Source organism: Phyllostomus discolor, chromosome 8 (genome assembly GCF_004126475.2).
Source record: "Phyllostomus discolor isolate MPI-MPIP mPhyDis1 chromosome 8, mPhyDis1.pri.v3, whole genome shotgun sequence".
Classification (NCBI taxonomy): Eukaryota; Metazoa; Chordata; class Mammalia; order Chiroptera; family Phyllostomidae; genus Phyllostomus; species Phyllostomus discolor.
Window position 1 is genome coordinate 3274084 of NC_040910.2, and position 15056 is coordinate 3289139.

The following is a 15056-nucleotide window of genomic DNA, read 5'->3' on the forward strand; positions in this document are numbered from 1 at the left end:
TGCCAATTTCCTGTGGCCTTTCGGGCTGCAACCTGAGCCCTGTTTGCTCCTGGCCCTCGCACAATGGGAAACAATGGGGGACTTCTTTCAGGTTTCTCTCCGGGGCGCTTAGAAACCGGGGACGTGGCTAAAGCCCTACTTTACAGGTAATTAACAATAGATAATGTTTGCTCTGCATTTTTTTTTAGAGCCGATAAAAGGTAGGGGAACATATTCAGCTCCCCATTGAGACACTGCGTGGTGGTTTTACGGGCCCAAGAGCCGTCTGAGCACCGACAAGGCGGCCTTAGGATCTGGGTCATGCACGGGGCGGGGCACAAGGAGGTTTACAGCTGGTGAGGTGGGGAATGCCGCCGTACTTAATAAACGGTACAAGAATAAACTCTTTTTCGTTCTCACAACCGTAGACTGACCTTTGCCTCCCCCTGTGTGTGACTGAGCACACAACTCAGAGAGTAGGAGAAAAAGGAAAAATTAGTAAAACCCGGACCACTGGCCAAGAGAGCTTCGAGGTGGCCGGAACTGCTGTCGCCTGCAGCCAGCCACGCCTTTTGGCTCCGAGTGCGCCATTAGACCTTTATCTTTTTCACGCGGTGAACGGTTTCCATACCCTGATACTCATTCAAGATCTTTTTTTTCCTGTTCTGTCAATCCAGCTCTAGAGCCCGCCTGCCTGTTGAAGTCATGCCGGCGTAAGAGGTTTTTATCTGTCTCGGCATTTCACGATGGGCCACAGATATTCTGCTGAGAGTGTCTGGTGTGTGGGAGAGCGTGCGCCTGGCCCTTGCGTCACGTGTGTGGTGTGACGGGGGGTCTGAACACTGCACGCTGAACACACGGTGTGTGCCGACGACCTTCTCCCGGAGACAGACGGCAGTGGGGCGGGGGGCGGGGGGGCTACAGTGGCGTGTGGCCCAGAGTCTGTTCCTGTATCGCTACTCATTAAGGATCGTGTCACCTCCCACACGGACGACGGCGAACCCACTCTCGCCCCACCCTGTGTTGTGTCCACTTCGAGACGAGCGGGCTGGTGGCCGTGTGGACGGCCTCGCTGAGTTATCCGGCCTTCAGCCGTTGTGCACTGGCTCTCCGCCCCGAGTGCCGGCTGCAGCCGTGACATGGAGAGGTGGCGGCAGTCCGTCCGTCCCCAGGAGGTGTAGGACAACCTCTTCCCCAGTCCTGTGACGGGACAGGTGGGGGCTTCTCTTTGGGAAACAGCCCTCTCAGTGTCAGCCCCCGCCCGTCGCACCTACCAGTGTAACGTGGCTGCAGAGCTCTTGACGGGAATCTAAGGGCTGGGTCCTATCTGAGATCCCCAGCAACGTATTTTTAGAGTGAACATGACTCTAAACCAAACGGTAGTTTTTTTGATTCAAGCCACTTCCAACTAGTGGCACGAAAATGTCACCTTACTCATTTGCCCTTAAGAGCGGTTGCTCCGGTGGAGAATGTATGTGTCATGTGAAACCAGAGCTGCTCTTTGGACGTGGGCTCAGACCCCGGCCTGGGGAGCCGGGCTTTAGGCACAGAGATGCTCAGGGGGGAGGCGGTCCTTTGGCAGCGAAGGCAGCACCCCGACTGGCCGCAGGGCCGCGTGCAAGCTCCTCACGCCACAGAGAGCCTGGCTGGCTGACCTGGCCCCGAAACTGGGGAGCCCTCGGCTCTGCTCTTCTGCTGACAGAGGCGGGGTGTGCTTGTCGTGACACTGTTTCTGAGGATGCAGGAGGAGCACAAGGAAGACAGTGCAAGTCCCACATGGCAGGGGGCCTTGAGCAATTGTTTGAATGCCCTCTTGACCCATCTCCTGCTTTCTGTACCTTCAAACATGCGTGTTTAGAAGTACAAGCACTCCTCACCGTTTCTCCTTGCGTTAGTATTTCCCATGATGCATTGAACCTTTTGGGGTAGAGACAGTGGTTCCGAAATGTGGCCGAGACCCAGAGCGACCTGTCAGAAAACAGCCACTTTGAAAAGACCTAGAATTTACACTTTATCTCATTTCCTTCCTTTTTTTTTCTATCTTCTTCTTCAGAAGAGTTGCTAAGGGGGGAAACACAGGTTGGTGCTTTCAGCTTTCTGAACTCACCCCATTAGGTACCCTTATGGGAAGGAGCCAAAGACACATGATGAGAAAAAGAGAACCGAGGGCATTGGCATCCTGCAGGAGTGGAAAGGCTCTGTGGCGAACATGTGCAGCTTTTACCTAAAAGAAACTGACATTATTTGACACAGCCAACACTTAGAGCAAAATACGAGAAGGCACGCGTGTGAAAATCTCTGCTGCTTCGTTGTGCAACCTGGTTTCCTGCCCCCCCCCCGCCCCTGCCCACACGCAACCACACTAATGGTGCTAATAATTTCCCTCCAGAAACTGTGTCTCTGAAGACGACTGCTCATCGTTTTCCCCGTGGTGACCGGCTTGGAATCATGCAGCCCACTTTATCATCACGGTCATTAAAATCAGGGCACGCTTCGTTCCGGCTGCAGAGGAAGTGACTGCCTGAAGCATCCACTGAAAACATGACTTGATGTTTAGGCAGTGAACGGGTACGTGACAAAGGCCCTTCCTCCGTGCGCCTCACGCCCACACGAGCGTGCTAACGCGCTCGACCTTTTCTGGTGGAAGCACTTGTTTGCTAAACCAACCTGAGGCCCTTAGGAAGAAGTGACGGCCAATTAAAATAAAAAAAAATGTATTGATGTCAGAGAGAGGAAGGGGAAAGAGGAAGAGAGAGATTGATTTGTCGTTCCACTTGTTTGTGCGTCTCTGGTTGCCTCTCGCAGGCGCCCGGACGGGGCAGCCGGGTCAATAATGCTCCAGCCCATGGAGCTCCCGGCCAGGGCACGAAGCGATGGCTGACTTCGATCTTCCTCCAGTAACCTCCTACAATGACTCCTAGATAGGCAAGTGCTCTGCCAAAAATTAAGGTGTTTGAGAGCAGCAATGAGCTCACTTAATTTCTCTGTTTGAAACAGAGTGCTTTTGATGGTTTACCAGACACGACCTCACAGTTTCCTGTTTCGCGTTTGAGTGCAGCAGGGCAGGAGAAAGCCATGCGCCCTGAGTCTTAAAACTCCGGGCCCAAAAGCCCCTGGTTCCAGAAGCTCCAGAAGCACGGTAGCCTTTTGAAGTCGTAAAAGAGAATTACGACCACAGCACCGACGAACCAAACACAGGCACACCCTCTCTCCCACCCCGCATCAAAAAAAAAAAAAAAAGTAAAAGCTAAAACAGGAGATTGAATGATGGAAATGATTCTTTAAGCCTTTCGCTCTTAAGGGCTCTCATATTTTAAAAATTTTTCCTTCTTCCTGATCCCAGCTAGCCCAGCACGCCGCGTTGACGAGAGTTTGGTGTTCTCAGCTGAGAGGGAGGTGGAGGGTGGAGTCAAGCTTTCGGGCTCAGGGACCAGCTGCGGTTACAGGTTCGAGCCCAGGGCCTGCCGCCACAGGACTGAGGCGGGAAAAAGCAGTGCATGTCTCCTGCACTCCTTGGGGAATAAAAAGCATATTTGGCCTATGTATTACTCCTGCACATACTGACTTATTATTTTATTAGTTTTTCAAAAAGCAACGAAACAGCCCCTGGCGCTACAGAAAACAAGACAAATGATAAAGTACGATCATTTTTAAGGGAGTATAATAATTTTAAATAATGGAGCAGTTTTGCAAAAAATGTTTTGTAAGCCCAACCTCTGCACATCCCTAAGAAGGAATGAGGAGGCACCGCAGTCACCTGAAGCAGGGAACTGAGATGCTGCGTCTTTGGGGAGACAGTTCCCTGAGTCGGGGTGCAGGCACAAACACGGGCCAGGAGAGAGTCAGATCCATCCTGAGGCCAGACGGGGAGCAGGGAGGTCAGTGCTCGATCCTTCTAGCCTGACAATGACCATGAGAGGGCTGATTCTGGTTCACATTTGCCCTGCACGTGATGGCATCGTCCTTATTTGGGTTACTCGCCCTCGCTTAACTCACCCCCCGCCCTGGCTCTGGGCGAGTATCTAAGACCCTGATGCTAAGGGGTGCCAGTCAGTGGCCGGTGATACCGAATGTCTTCCAGAGCCGCACACTCCACAGGGAACCGCGGGGAACGGACCGCGAGGTGGTGAGCTCCCCGTCGGAGGTCACGGTGGAGCCCTGACGTCAGAACCACGCCCGGCTTTCAGCGCTGCCGGCCCTCCGCCTGCACAATCCAGGGTCTGCACACGTTTGTTTCTGGTTTCTTTGACCTGTTCTTCTGCAAACTCCCTTTCTAGAAATGACCATCTGTTTCTCAAACCTAAAAGGCTCAGCTTTTCCTTAAGCAATACTCTCATCAGCAGGAGGCCTTAAAGTCACATCCTAGCACATGCGCAGACTCGGAAGGACATCTGTCCTTTCTCTCCATGGTGTCCTGCTGCTGTCCACCTCCCCATCCGCCTGTCTACCTGTCACCTGTTTCTCTCTCTTTCTCTATGTATCTACCTACCTGCCTACCTACCTATCATCTACCTACCTACCTCTCACCTATCTATCTACCCACCTACTTACCTACCTATCATCTACCTACCTCTCACCTATCATCTACCTACCTACCTACTTATCATCTACCCACCTACCTCTCACCTATCTACCTACCTACCTACTTATACCTACTTGTCACTTGTCTATCTACCCACCTATCACCTCCCTATCTCTCTATTTACCTACCTACTACCTATCACCTATTTGTCTACCTATCATTTATCGATCTATCTCTGTATCATCTATTTATGTTTTTATCTGCGAAATTCTCCTGGCTCACCCGAGAGGTTTGAGTGTACTTGTGCTGTAGTAAATCATCTCACGTCTCGCGTATCTGGAGTGGTGTGAACAACGTAACGAAAGTCCTTCGGACTCTGTATCAGAAGCCAGGTATCAGTAAGCCAGACAGGCGGAAGGAAGGGAAGGGGGACTTAGCTCAGCCCCCAAAATAAAGTGTCAGACCTCATGGATGGCTGAGATGTTCTGCAGTTGATAGCACAACATTTTTCGGGATGTCGCAAGTCACCTGGCTGTCTGGCATTGACTGGGCTTAGCCCGACCTAACAGGCTTGTGGGTGTCTCGTTAGGTGGGTTCGAGCAGGTGTGACGTGAACCGGAAGCAGCGAGGTGCTTGCCTGGCCTTCCAGGGCGAGACTAGCAGCCCCGGGCCAGGCTGAGGCCGGGCCTCTTCTCCTAGACGCATTGTAGTCGTGAAGTGGCGTGACGCCATGGCAATGAGCGTCTGGACGAGTGTCCCCTTTGTTGTTCTCCAGCGGCGTGTGTCCTGGTGTGTCCCCTTGCAAACTCCGCCGTTGACACAGCCGGAGAGAGCGGACTCCTTGGCAGAGGTGCGGGTTTCGTCTGCGGGTGCACCCCCTGGGGTGGCGGGCGCTGAGCGGTAGGAGCTGCGTTCTCTTCGCCTCGGGTTCATGGACGTTGTGTCGCTTACTCCTGCTTTCCATCACGTGAGCAGACGGACTCGCGCAGGCCCCCAGCTCTTGCTGAAGGAGAAAGGGGTGGCCGCTCTGAGCTCTCCTGTGCCCTGGTCTGCCCTCAAAGTTCCTCCTGGGTGACGTGAGGGAGCTGAGCGTTTGCTGCTGAAAACCCTCGGCCACGCACTGTTTGGTGGCAGAGATGGGGCGGTGATGTCACATGTTCTTCTGAAGGCTGAGGCCAGTGACAAGAATGCGCCCGGGCTCCAGGCTCCCCTGGGCCCTTCTCCCTTAGACTCACCATCGCCACCACGACTGCCAGGTTGCGGGTGACCGAGGACCCGAAGTGGCCTTGAAGGGGAGCCGTGGACCTCATGGGGCATCTCTCAGGGTCCCTGTCGTGACTGGGCGGGGTTCCTCTGTCTCAGCAGCTGCTTGCTCAGTCGCCTCAATGACCTGTTTCAGAGTCAAGAGTTTCTTAATCCGGTGATACATCTTCAGAAAATCTAGTTGAGAAATTCGATAGCCAATCTATCTGGGGCCAAACAGATCTCTTCGGCTGATACATATCCAAACCTCCCAGCTGAAAACCTGACGTGTTCTTTATGTAATTCATTTTTATAGAATGTGTTCCAGTAACTGGGTCGGACACTTCCAAGGCCTCCGCCGCCGTCTTGCGGTCCCGCACACGGTGTGCTGCCCCCGGACTCAGCGGTCCCACGTGCCCGGCCTCCAGGCAGGGGCTGGCTTCCGACTCTCCAAACTCTTGTGAACCCGAAGATAAGATCTGTGAGCAGTAATTCTTTGGGCCAAAACAAGACATTTTTTTTTCCCTTCAAAATACACACTGAAAGTTTTATTTTACTCACCCTCTCGAATTGTCTGAATTTTCAGCACTCAGCAGCTAGAAGCAGAGTGAAGGGTGACAGAAGGGGTTTTCTGAGGCAGGGAAATGATGGCGGTGACTGTCGGCCTGAGGGTGCCCTCGGGGTGAAGGGGTGAAGGGGTTCAGCGCCTCAAGCACGAAATGGTTCCTGAGGGTGTTGACATGTCACAACGCAGTATGATATTTTATTTCCATAATAAATGGTCTTGAATTTGCCAAAAATTTTTTTATATTGTGTCATGAGGTGACTATCACATATTTTAGATACAATTCAAAATAAAGTTATTAATGCTTGGGAGAGTAAATCTTAGTTATTTGGAAAATTATGTAGCATGTAGTAACTCATCTCAGGCGGTGTGAATAAATGACTAAATTAATCAATTAGTTCAGAACAACAACATGCATATGGCTTAGATAAAATGATCATTCCTCTGCTCAGGTTTCTCAAGTGGCTTCCATTTATCTTGAATATAAAATCTAGCTTGCCGCTTCCTGGGTCGGCTGTAATAGTCACCCAGTAAGAGGGCTATTTGGTTGACACTTCCTGTCCCCACAGCTCTCTCTCCATCCTCTCTCCCCAACTTGTGTTTTAATGGGGGCTTTCTCACCTTCCTGACCTAGTTAAGTGATTGGTTCGGGGCGTGGGCATGTGACCAAGGATAGTCCAATCAAAGTCTTCCCCTGGGATTTTTCCAAATAGGAGCAAAGGAAGAGCTCTTTTTGGTCCAGTTGTGAAAGTGTAAGAATGTGTGCCTGGAATCCCATTACTCACAGTCCCTGGCAGTCAGAGAAACTTCCGGACAGACGACAGGTCACACTAAAAGCACCAGATGGCATTGGGTGGCAGCACCTTTGTTCATTTGTTCCATGGGCCAGCCTCCAGACTTACTGCCTAGCGGTTTGCTGCAATGAGCCAGTGACCTCACCGAGCGACTTCATCTGTGGCTCTGAAGCATCCTAGTGAGTTCACATCTAAGTGTTAGGCACTTTCCCTTTTTCTCTTGTGTTTGTAAAACCGGATTGTGGGCCATTTCCCCCCTATTCCACAGTCAAGCATTTGGGTCTCAAAGAGAAAGTACCTTGTGCATGGTCTCATGGCTATGAAGTAGCAAAGCTGGTTCTTAAAGCCGGCCTCACTGACTTTGAAGCTCATCTTTTAAAATTTCTTTCAAATTTATTGATGATTAGAGAGAGAGGAAGGGAGAAAGAGAGAAAGAGAGAAACGTTGATATGCTGCTCCATTTATTGTTGCATCCATTGGTTGCTTCTTGTATGGGCCCGGACCAGGGATTGAACCTGCAACCTTGGCGTACCGGGATGACACCCTGAGCACCTGAGCTACCTGGCCAGGACTGAAGCTCATCTTTTTATTAAAAAACTTTATCTTGGCATATTTTTTATTGAGATAAACTGTACATAACATAACTTACCATTTTAACCATCTCTAAAGTCTATGATCCAGTGGCATTAAGTATATTCATGTTGCTGTGTAATCCTCACCACTCTCCATCGGCCGAACATTTTTGTCGCCGTAAACTGGAACTCTGCACCCGTTAAACAGTAACTTCTCGTTACACTCCTTCCCAGCCTCTAGTAACCGTTGTTCTACTGTCTGTCTCCATGAAGGTGATGGCGTGGGCATCTCACGTAAGTGAAGTCATACAGGATCTGTCTTCCTACTTCACTCAGCATGATGTTTTCAGAGCGCATCCATGTGGCGGTGAGCGTCCGAACTTCCTTCCTTCTGAGACTGAGTAATATCCCCTCATATGCACGTCCCAAGTACCTGCCAGTGCGTGTTTGGGGTGTGTCCTGCCTTTTGCCGATAGTGCATGCTGCTGCTGTGAGCAACACGCATGTACCATGTGCTGTTTGAGGCCCTGCTTTCACTTTCTTTGAGTTCGTACCCGGAGTAGAAGAGCTGGGTCATCTGGTAATTCTGTATTTAATTTTCTGAGGACCCAGCCAGCGGCTGCTCCATTTTGCTACATTCTCAACAGCAGTTCAAAGTGTTCCGATTTCTCATCCTCACCAGCACTTGTTATTCTGGGGATTTGTTTTTCTTATCATCATATCCATGTTAATGGGCGGTGGTGGTTTTCATTTGTGTTTGAAGCTGCCGCCTGTTAAACTACAGCCCTCCCGTCCGGCAGCCACACCCCCCGCCCCAGCTGCCCTGACTGTTGTCCCTTCAGGCGGAGAGTCTCATCCCACTGACCACACTCAGGCTTTGTCGTTCCGTGTTCAATCTTCCTCGGCTGGAAAGGGCCAGTGTCTTCTTTACTCTGCCAAAGCCCGTGTCCCTCTGTCTGTAAAATTCTGTTTGGAGACCCTGGCTGGCGTAGCTCAGTGGATTGAGCTCGGGCTGCGAACCAAAGTGTCGCAGGTTCGATTCCCAGTCAGGGCACATGCCTGGGTTGCAGGCCATGACCCTCAGCAACCGCACATTGATGTTTCTCTTTCTCCCTCCCTTCCCTCTCTAAAAATAAATAAATAAAATCTTTTAAAAAAATCTGTTTGGAATTCATCTCGCCATTGAAGCATCTCCCCCAGGATGCTGACCTCACCCCGAGCGCATTTCATTCCAGGATTCCTCAAGCATTAGGAACAATGAGTGTTGGGCTTGTCTGTATGTTTGTTTACATGTTTTCCAAGTGGGTTTATGCCACTCAAGTTCAGAAACCCTCGAAGAAGTGGATGCTGGGTACCTCTCTGTGGCGACACTCAACACCTGCTGTCCAGTGACCAATGCACCGTGGACGTCTAATAAAGCTGTTGGTCCCCATTATTATTGTCATAACGCAGTTGCATCTAATATGGCATTTCAATTTTCCTGCGGTGTTCTTCTTAAGAAGACATCTTAATAATGAATCTGTGGGACAATTTTTTTCTAATGTGACTTCATCATTTTTATTTGTAATAGTTTTCCACGCTTCTGAGGATGTGGGAAAGCAGGCACCACTGTCCTCCGTGTCTCTGTTCCCGACTGACGTGAGAGGTGCCTTGCAGGGGGACGAAGGTTGAGTCGTCCCCAGAGAAGGGGACCCTTGGGCGCTCTGCTCCCCTCCAGCAGTCTGGCTGGTGTGGTGGGCAGTCGTTTCTCCCAAATCCCAATTCCTGGGCACAACCATTTTTTAAAGATGCTCATATCTAGAAGCATGAATACCGTACGGTGGCCAGCCCGGAACTCTCTCGGATCAGCTGGTCTGCGAGCCACGTTGCACCCCTCCAAACAAAACCCACCTGACCACCATCAGGCCTCCTCATGTGCTATGAGTTTTGAACGACTGCTGTTAGGGTCTCCCGTTAGCCGTTGCACAGCCAGCAGTGGTCTGTCCACCTGGTCACTCCATATCCCAGCTGGTAGTTACTCAGTGGGAAGTAGGTCAATAAATAAACAGACGACAGATGAGGGACTGGGGTGCACAGTTGACTACTTGGTGTGGACACTTTGGGGGATGTAGGGTCCCCCACCTAATCCTAGCTCTCCCTGGACCCAGGTAGGCAGGCTGAATGTGAGCGGCCCCTCCCCTGCCCGCCCCCACTCCCACTCCGAGGTGCCTCAGTGGGGGCTGGAGGGGGCGGACTGTGGAGGGAGGAGACGGAGGTGGTGGTGAGGCAGACACTAGACAGGAAGGTGACACAACCGTGTCCTTACAGTGGGGCCTTACGGTCTTTAAGAAAGGAAGTGTGTCTGTATGCTTTAACTTAAGGTTAACTTCAAATGACAATTGCACACCGGTAGCTGGATCAGCTGCTTCGTCGTTATCCAGAGAGTTTGTTTACTGAAGGGATGGGCTGAAAAGCAGTACACCCTCGACTCTGCATTTGTTCAGGCTTCTGTTTGGAAAAATATTTCTCTTCTCTCCTTCCTCTCTCTCTCTCTTCCCCCCCACCCCCACTCGGATTTCTCTAGGCCTGGGAAAGCTGGGTTTATAGCATTACAAAGTTTGCCTCTCCCAGCCCAGAGCCCCTGGCTCCTGTGCAAGGGGCTTTCTCCCTCGCCCTCAGCACCGCCTGGAGCCAGGTGGTTCCCGTCTGCTGCCTGGAGGCCACGCCCCCTCCCCCCCCAGGAGCCCTTTTGCCCTCCTTTCTCCCCAGCCCCTCCCCCCTTCCTACCCCCCACCTCTGGGCCTCTCTGTTTTGTCGCTAGAAATAATCTTTTATTGCCCAGTTGTTCGGAAGTGACCTTTTGCCCTTGAGTAGATAGCACCAGGCTCTCCCCCACCCCCCCGGCCCCCCCAACCGTTGCTCTGAGGCCGCAGTTGCTGTTTTGTGTGGGCTGATCCGGTGTCAGGGAGAACAATGCCGGGCTTTGCAGCTCCAGCCTCCCGAGGAGGTTGGGGGTGGGGAGTGGGGGAGGGTGTGGGGGTGTGGGGGGGTTGGTTCTCCAATATGGAGCTGACCTGTGGATCCTGGTGGCTAATATCTTGTCTTCAGTAAACTGAAAAACAAATGGAAAATTTTGAGGTTCACTTGAGCATATTTAACTCACTTCTGTCCAACAGCAGTGCATTTCAGAGCAATAGGAGATGACTTCAGGATTTCACTATATGGTATTTAACTGCATAAATATAGTATTATTGACTCGAGTATATAGTCTTACATTAAAATATTAATCAAGCGTACTATTATATTTCTCAGAGACCAATTTTCCAGCAGGTTTCAATTATTCTAAATAACAAGTGTAATATACCATATAACTGAGATGTCCCTAATCACTAAAAGCTAACTCATTTTAAAATAAAAAATGAGTTAGCTTTTAGGGGGAAAATTAGGAGGGAAAATATCCATGACTATTGGCTTCCTGGATTAAATGAAGGAATGTTTGATTTTGTAGTTTTCCTAGGAGTTAATTGCTTTCGTTTTCAAATTCCCAGGAATATCCACCAGAAATTAGTAGAGTAGTTAGAAATTTTTGTTTTCAAACTCCTAGTTTCCACTCTAGAGGTTAGTATCCTGCTCTACAGGCATAGAAAAATGTTGTGATTCTTTTTGGACATTTATTAACATATGATTGACATAAAAGTGTTGACATTTTCTAGCCCTTGACCTGAGAGGGGACAAATGTCTTCTCTTCCCAACTCCTGCCTACCTTCCCACAACCCGTGCGTCCCCACACCTTTGTGCAGGTGACCCCTGCTGCCAGCGGCCGCCCGTTTCCTAGTCTCCCCGCCCTCCGCCGTGGTGGCCGACGATGCTGCCGCTTCCGCTGCGTGTCAGGCGGTCCGCTGTTTCTTGTCTCAGAGATCTGTGGTGCTGAGTGGACGACCCCCGAGGAGTCCCGGTGACTGTTAGTCACACAGAGGGACTCGGCGTGTTTGGGTGTTCGCTGCGCGGCGTGGAAACACATGCATCAGCCCTCACCACAAAGGAAGCCAGAGATGGAAAGTGCAGAGTGAGTAAGTCTTCCCCGTTCCATTTGGTAGATGAAGGAGCAGGAACTCAGAGTCATGCAAATGAACGTTCTAGAAGGACGCAGGCCCGCCGGCAGGCTCTTCCTCACCTGGTGTCCGTGCTGTAAGAATGAGTGTTGCTCACAAGTAGTGCGTGTGCACGCATGTCGCAAACACTTGGTGTGTGCTACCTTGTTCATTCTTTGTTTGCACGTTACCAGTCAGATATGTGGCTCTCAAAAAACCAGCAGGAAACACGCAAAGTTTACCGGGGAATGATTTGGAGAAGATGGTGATATGTGTGTGTTTATAAATCCCTGTGATTTTAAAAGAGCACCGGACACTGCCGACCAACTTTATTAGCAGACAGCACGGATGAACGGCGTGCCAGGCCCTCGCCGTTGGAGGGCTTCCTGGCTGAGCCTAGGAAACTGGGGCGTGGGCAAGGGAAGGTGGATGTCGAGGCATCATGGGGTGAGACGAAAACACGTCATCCCCGTGTTCGTGGGCTTCTCTGGCTTCAGGCCCCCTCGGACCGGCAGGGCGGCCCTCCCCATGTCCCCCAAAGGCTGACCGTGCGGTGGAGTGGCAGCGTCTGGTCTGCAGAAAGGTCCGGGAGACGGCACTGAGTTCCCCTTCCACGTTGTTCCCCCCAAAGAGGGGTGTCCTCGGGTCTGGCGCTATTCTGAGACTGGGCCAGACCCCGGAGACGGCAGGGGAGAACACTGGAAACTCTCTCGGGGGCGTTGGGTGGGCAGCCGAGGACACGCTGAATCTGCCTGTCGCCGTCGTGGCTCACAGCAGCGCCACGGACTGGGTCACGGTGGTGCTTGCCCGTTGAGGTCTGCTCTCGCCAGACCTCCGAGGTGAGGCTGCTTCCCTTCCTTGCTCCCAGGAGTGCTGCGGGCACTCACCGTTCCCCAAACTCCTCACGAGAGGAAGTTGGCTTCAATATAAACTTGGAAAGGGGTGCAGAGACTAGGATCCAGGAGATCAAGATTCTCCTGTTGATTGTCTTTCAAAAAGACAAAAAGCTTTCCCCCGACGGGCACCATTATCAAATTAGTGAGGGAGATGCAGGTGATGCTCCTGAGGCCGCCACCACCACGGTGACAGCGGACAGAAGCAGACAGAACTCGAAGCAGTCGCCGTGGTCCAGCCAACCAACCGTTCTCAGCATCTTGACATCAGCACCAAGCATCGATGCTATCGAAATTCAAATATACGGGAGAGCTGTAAACCACATTCTCTTATCACCATGCCCAGAAAGCCAATTTTCTGCACACGAGGTCTGTTTTCGACTTTTGTCGGGAATGACACGTCTGTGTAGAGAGACGTTATACTTTCACTGAACAAAGTAATGTGCTAGCAAGTTACCGAGGAGGTTAACCGTAAGGAGGGGCAGAGTCTTGGGAGTAAAGGCCACAGAGCAGATTTGCTGATTATTCTGTGTGCAGTCACAGAAAGTCGTAAGAGTAGGACAATAATCTTCCTTTGGATTAGGAAGACAATTACAACCCATTCCTTAAAATTGGTTGAAAGTAAAAGAATGAACTAAAAATGAAGTCACGGTAAAACACCACATAGAAATGGGCGCTCCAGGCATGTCACCGGGTCTTCGTTTTGCCATGAAACAAACAAGGCATTTGCTGAATTTTTGTGATTTCCAGTCTTTCTGGACATTCGGTTCCTCCCAGGCCATCGTGCAGCTGCTGGCCGAGTGGGGTGGGCCTCGGGAGTTCGGGAAGGCCTTTGGCCGGAGCGGTTCCAGACGTCTCTGTTTCCACCCCTGGCCACTGTCTCGGGCCACCGGGAGCTCTGCCTCAACCCCACAGGGGCCTTCCTTCCCTGCTGTCCTTTCTGTCCCTTGTTCGTGCCCACGACTTCCAGGTCCCCAGTCCCGTCCTCCTCCCTCTTCCTTTCGGGCCCTCCTCTGTGGCACTCAGACCTGGGGTCCGTCCCCGTCTCCATCCAAATGGCTCCGCACCTGCCTCTCCTGTCTCACCCTTCCAGGGGCTTCCCACCTCACGCCGCAGGGGGGCACCACTCAGATCGCCGGTGGTTGGAGCAAAACCCCCTTCAGCTTCCATCTCCCGCGAGAACCTGTTCTCACCACCGTAACCGTTCACTGGGTGACTTGGCAGATGGTGTTAAGTAGCTCGCTGGGCAGAGGTGGAAAAGGGGGACCCAGCACGAAGTTCTGAGTTCCCAGGGGAACGAGGCCCAAAGGATGACAGAGGACTTTGTAGGTAATAGATAAGCCCTAGGGATGACAGCAGCAAGGGAGCCGTGGCTCCTGTCGCCCAACGGGGAGAACACGGGATGGGAGTGGAGGGTGACCCATCTCCTTTGTTCAAGCCCGGCTACGCCGTCGGCCGTGAAAAACCCTCCGCTTCTCCTCTGTCAAAGGTTCTGTCCCTGGACTTTTGTGGGCGGCGTGAAATCAAACCCTGAAAGCGCCACGAAGTGCTCAGCACTATGAATAGAAGGCAATTACGCCGTAATGAGCATGTTGGGGTTTGTGGCCGCCGCAGTCGCAGCGAGAACACGCATGCCGTGGTTGCAGCTAAGCGTTTGCTGGCTTGTTCGCTTGTTGATTGTCTCCCTCCCCCACGACACGGCGTACTGTGTTGTCTCGGGGACCGCGTTGGCCTCGTTGCCCACTGCGACCCCCACTCTTGCGCCGGACGGTCTCTGGCTCCGGGAGGCCCTCGACAAACATTCATGGGATGCCTAGGTGGACGGTGATTCCTAGCACAGGGACGTCCAGGAGGACAGCCGCAAACCCAGGCACTAGAGCTCGTGAGCACAGAGGCGGGTTGGCCGGCCTGGCTATGCAGTGTCCCAAGTTCAAGGACATGAGGGGCTGGCACGAAGGAGTGTCTGGGGAGGAACGCAGAGCAGGGAGTGACCGTCCACAGCCTGCCGGGGAGCTGGGAGGCAGAGCGGCGCTGAAGGAACTCCCCAGGCGGGGCAGTCTGGGCCCGCTTACTGTAAACTAAACGGGGTGCTGGGCTCCTGAACACATCGTGACCCGAGGTCCCCACCCGGAGGCCTGGTGTTACGTGAGCGGCCAGCAGCCTGCCCGCCCCACTGCGCAACAATGGATGCTCACAGGGCACCACCCCTCGGCCAGCAAAGAAATTAAATTATGTTCATGTGCCTTAACCTGGAAAGGAAGCATGTGTGTAGGTCATTTTAGATTTAGGGAGGCTTCTCTCAAAAATGGCCGAAGTCAACACAATTGAAATGCCCACTTTTTGGTAATGTTGGATAAAGGAGGTGTTAGTTTATTCCTAAAACCAATGCTCTTTTCTACAGCCAGCACAGCCAGCTCCA